Genomic DNA, 6,000 nt, shown 5'->3' with positions numbered 1-6,000 from the left:
GCCAAGCCCAGTGGCTAACTCTTCTTGTTACCTGTTGATCAGGATATATATTGCTTCCTTAACTAGCACCACACTTTCCACCATGATATAATGGACTAAACTTCTCAACTGTAACCTAACCCTAACTCATATGCTTTCCTTTATAAAAGTTTCCATTGTCAAGGTGTCTCTTCACAGCAATAGAAATCCATAGACACACACACACACACACACACACACACAGAGAGAGAGAGAGAGAGAGAGAGAGAGAGAGAGAGAGAGAGAGAGAAACAGAAATAGAAACAGAAACAGAAACAGAGACAGAGACAGAAACAGAGATAGAAAAAATAGAGACAGAAACAGAGACACAGAGAGACATACAGAGAGGAATATACCACACTCTATTACAATATAACCCCTAGCTCTTACAGTAGCCTTTGGTTAATAGGTAAATCATTATGTATGAATTCTTAGTACATAATGAGAGCATGTCACTATCTCCTATCAGAGAGAACCACTGTATGTTAAGGACATAGAGTGAAAAATGGTTTCACAAATGAAGTAGATTATTTTCTAAATCCTCAAAAGTACCTAAGAAAATTCAGGAGCTCATTTACAGAAAAGAGCAAAACTTCTGTAACTTGGTATCTGTTATTTTTCACTATGAGGGTTTTCTTTATTTTCCTTCCTAATTGTTTGTGTCCAATTCTACCTACTTATTTATTATAAGACTGTCTTTCATTGCTTGAAAAAATATTCACAGCTAAAACATATATATCACCCAAGTTTACACATATTTATACATATATATGTGTGTGTGCGTGTATATATACATATATATACATATATGTGTGTGTGTATATAAAATCACACACACACTATATCATATATATCACCTAAGTTTCTCATTTCACAGGAAGTAAGTAGTGTCATCTCTACTGAATCTGGATTATTCATTTGCTCAGGATACTAATAGATATGAGAGACAGAATTACCTGAGTTGAGAACCTAAACATTTACATGACCTCAGACGTACCACCAGATTTGAGTGAACTAACCTTCACTTATAGAACTTCTATGCAAGTCATATAATTTAAAATTTTAAAGAACATATTGATTAGATAAAATGTTATGTCTAAAACCAAAATTAACATATTTTTTTAAAAAGGTTGTTGTCCAAATGCTGCCTTATGATAACCAAACCTCAAGATATCAAAATGGAAATTAAAACCAGTTTTTACTTGAAACATGTTTTATTAGCCACATAAAGAGGTGACTGCCTTTACCAAAAATATCTCTCAATATGTGGCCTCTTACTCAATCATGACTAACACTTAAGAAGATAATAGATATCTTTAAGGCATATGTTAGAAATCCCTAATTTAGTGTCTCTTTTATTTTTATTTCCTCTAGACTTTATGTTATACATGAGATTACTAAACTCAATGTTTCAAATTCTACCTTTTTTATATGTCTTTCTACACTCCTTACTAAAAGTTTTTCTATCATTTTAAAGTTACCTAAGTTTTCTACAAAGCCAAAGAGTATAGGATTCAAAAGAATGTATGCTGCTCACATGGCTTGTCTGGATATGTAAATGCATGAGTGGATTGGTATTTGCAATAGAATCATATTATTATATAAGCAGAGATATTAAAAATAGACAAAACTTACGAGCCTTTGGCTGAGTTCTAAGATTTTTTTTTCCCTTTCCTTGTTTATCAGAATTTTCATTTAGAAAAGCTGTGGTCTGTCAACATCCTAAGGAGTTCTGAATGGTATATCTTGCCTGTAGCTCTCTTGAAGTTATAATACCTCCAAGACCAGTGAACTAACCTCTAACTGATCTAAGACGTCTTTGAAAGACATCTTAAACCTCTGATATTTTGGAGGATTTATTTGAAACATGTTTTATTAGCCACATATTGTTAGGTTTATCTTAGCAATATGTTTGTTTGAATATGCTTGGCACTATTAGGAGGTAAGGCCTTGATGGAGTAGGTGTGGCCTTGTTGGAAGAAGTGTGCCACTGTGGGGTGGGCTTTGAGACCCAGTCTTCTGTTTGCCTTTGGAACCAGATATAGAACTCTCAGCTTCTTGCATGCCATGCCTGCCTGGACACTGCCATGCTTCCTGTCATAATGATAATGGACTGAACTTCAGAACCTGTAAGTCAGCCCCAATTAAATGCTGCCCTTCATAAAAGTTGTCTTGGTCATGTTGTCTCCTCATAGCAATAAAACCTAACTAAGACAGAGTTGGTACCAGGGACTGAGGTATGCTGTGATAGGACTGACCATGCTATTGTTTGGAAGAATGTGGATTTGGGGACTTTGGATTTGGACGGCAGTGGAATGCTTTAAGCAGGACTTTATGAGTCATCCTAGCCACAATGTGGAAGACATCAAGGCAAAGGGTGATTTGAACTGTGGTTCTAGAGGTTTCAAAGGAGAAGAAGTTTACGGTGTGGCCTACAGACTGTTTCTGTGATGTTTTGGTGAAGAATGTTACTGCGTTTTACCCTGTCTGAAGAGTCTGCATGAGGCTAAGCTGAAAAGACTCAGATTAATCGCATTGACAAAGGAGTCTCAGAAACATCCAGCATAGACTTTTGTCCTCTGATTTACTCTCAGGAAGACCATTTTGATCAAGCATAGCAAGCCTAGAAAGGAAAAATATAAGACATATGTTTCAAGTACTGAAAGGGCACTAGGAAGTACAGGAGATCTAAATCCTATTTTCAAGGACATTAAATGAAATTAAGGAAATGTTGACCTCGGGGCTAGACTCCACTAGCTAAGCTTGTTTATATTCTTGTAGTTAAACAAAGAATAGTTATAGCATGGTATGTGTTATTGCCTGGTTATTGTTTTCATTTGGACTTTCAATATGGAATGAACTTTAATCCAGATATGGAGGGCATACTGTGATCCAGAACTTGAGGCATGAAGGCACAGACTTTTGATTCAGATCTTAACATGGAATGACACACACTATTGATCTTGATCTAGAGTCATAGTGATCATGAAAAGCTTATGCCCAGCCATTACTGTACTTGCCTTTAATCTCAGGAGACATAAACAAGCAGATCTTTGAGTTCTAGACCAGCCTGATACAGAGCAAATTCCAAGTGAAGAAAAGCTTAGGTCCAGGCATCTTACACACGTTCGCACGACTGGCCAGGAAAGACGCAACAAACCAGAATCTTCTGCGGCAAAAGCTTTATTGCTTACATCTTCAGGAGCCAGAGAGCAAGAGAGCAAGAGAGCAAGAGCAAGAGAGAGCAAGAAAGCAAGAAAAAGAACAAGAACAAGAAAGCAAGAGAGAGAACAAGAACAAGAAAGCAAGAAAAGGAACAAGAAAGCAAGAGAAAGAATGGCAAAACCCCGTCCCTTTTAAGGAGAATTATCCTCCGCCTAGGACGTGTCACTCCCTGATTGGCTGCAGCCCATCGGCCGAGTTGTCGTCACGGGGAAGGCAGAGCACATGGAGTGGAGAACTACCCTTGGCACATGCGCAGATTATTTGTTTACCACTTAGAACACAGGATGTCAGCGCCATCTTGCAACGGCGAATGTGAGGGCGGCTCCCCACAGATCCCCCTTTTCTTTTAATAAGAGCAATAGGCCACCCATATTAATGAGAGTGGAGATAGAGGTCAAATCCCCAGTGTGCAGGTAAAGGAGCCATGTACAGGATTAGCTCTTAGGCTCACAGGCTTTTACCCAGAGCAACCCTGACCTGCTCCCGTGTCGTTTTTCCTGGGGAGAAGGACACTTGGACACTCAACCTTCTTGAAAGATGACATGTCTCCCTAGAATAGGCTCATATATGCCGCAGAGCCCTTCTACTGCAGTGCTTAGCCGTGCAACTCTCTCGGGCTGCTGAAGCACACTCACTCTATCCCGTGCAATGAGACTATCCTCGTGGGGTGCAAGAGCTGAGTGGCCAGCGACCTATTGCTTAAGCATAGATATATCAGGGGAAGCACCATGTTCTAGAGCTGCAAGTGCCTGGGCAATAACCACCTTGTCTCTCCTAGTTTGGGCCTTAAGCTTACAGACCAACCAGAGAAGCAACACTAATCCACAGCAAAGTATATCTCCAAATAATCCCACCCATACCCATTCTTTAAAGAAGGAAAATGCTGAGGAGATCCAATTGGGTAATCCTCTGGTCAGGGACAGGTCCAAGCGCATGGAGTTGACCTGAATGATGGCAAGTCTCAATTCCCGAAGGGTCTGTTCAAATTCAGCCGTCCAATTCTGTAACATATACTGAGAAAGACTTTTTGACAAATTGGCTGCCCTAGTAAAATTCTCATACTGAATGGAAGTAACGCATAATGAGAGGTCTCCCAAGCTCCCAACAAACCCTGAGCCAGTCTTGTAAACCTTTGTTCTTTCTTGGGGCTATGGACGCTCTGCATTCCTGTGTGGCTTGCTCATAAATAAGCTATTCTACCAGAGGTGTGGCTTGCTCCAAATCTGCAAAAATACGCTCTGCTGCCTCTGTCATTCTGGCCACAAAATCTGAGAATGACTCCTGAGGTCCATGGATGATCTTTGTTAGTTGTCCAGTGGCCTCACCTGCTCGGGAGAGTGCCTTCCAGGCCCTAATAGCCTTTTCATCTGATTCAGAACTATTAAGAACTGGCTCCTTGAGCTCACCTAGTGATGAGTATAGGCTCCTTCTCCTAGAGACCTCCGCTGATTGATCTTTTATCTTTTCCTTCCTTCTAATCTCTCCCCAGGTATTCTTACCTGACCTAAACTTTTCCTCGGGTTCAAGACCCGTGGAAAGGCCTGTATACTTATTTTGTGTACCATATTTCCTCTTTGCTCCTACTCTCTCTCCCCGCTTTACTTCTGATAGATTGCCCTGAATTTCATCCAGAATTTTCAGCCCTGCCTTAACCACTTGATAACATGTGAAAAGGAACAAAAAGGCTCCTAACACTAGAGAAAGTTCAAGGCCAAACATACCTTGTAAAGCTATTTCCCACTTTACTTCTGATAGACTGTCTTGAATTTCGTTAGAAAGTTCAAGGCCAGACGTACCTTGTAAAGCTATTTCCCACTTTACTTCTGATAGACTGTCTTGAATTTCGTTAGAAAGTTCAAGACCAGACTTACCTTGTAAAGCTATACTTACGGGTACCCTGTTCCCCAGCTGAAGAGTTCTGAATTCACGCAGTTGAATCCTTCTCAACAGTCTGTGTTGCGGGAACACTTCATTACCACTGTTCCCCAGCTGAAGAGTTCTGAATCCAGGCTGGATCCTTCTCAACAGTCTGTTTTACGGGAACCTTTATGACCGTGACCCGCAGTTCTGGTTCCGGAATGAGGGATCTTCCTTGCGCCGGTGATGGTAACCGTCCAGGGTTTTCTCATCCCAGGATTTCTCGTCCCGGGTTTTCTCGTCCCGGGTTTCGGCACCAACTCTTACACGCGTTCGCGCGACTGGCCAGGAAAGACGCAACAAACCAGAATCTTCTGCGGCAAAAGCTTTATTGCTTACATCTTCAGGAGCCAGAGAGCAAGAGAGCAAGAGCAAGAGAGAGCAAGAAAGCAAGAAAAAGAACAAGAAAAAGAAAGCAAGAGAGAGAACAAGAACAAGAAAGCAAGAAAAGGAACAAGAAAGCAAGAGAAAGAATGGCAAAACCCCGTCCCTTTTAAGGAGAATTATCCTCCGCCTAGGACGTATTACTCCCTGATTGGCTGCAGCCCATCGGCCGAGTTGTCGTCACGGGGAAGGCAGAGCACATGGAGTGGAGAACTACCCTTGGCACATGCACAGATTATTTGTTTACCACTTAGAACACAGGATGTCAGCGCCATCTTGCAACGGCGAATGTGAGGGCGGCTTCCCACACAGGCAGGGTGGTACACACACTTAATGCCAGTATTCAGAAGACAGAACCATGCAGATTTCTATATTCAAGGTCAGCCTGGTCTACAGAGAAAATTCCAGGACAGCCAAGCTTAGTCAATGAAGGAAACCATCAAAACCAGAAAGCTG

Source organism: Mus musculus, chromosome 14 (genome assembly GCF_000001635.26).
Source record: "Mus musculus strain C57BL/6J chromosome 14, GRCm38.p6 C57BL/6J".
Classification (NCBI taxonomy): Eukaryota; Metazoa; Chordata; class Mammalia; order Rodentia; family Muridae; genus Mus; species Mus musculus.
This window is presented reverse-complemented; position numbering follows the sequence as displayed.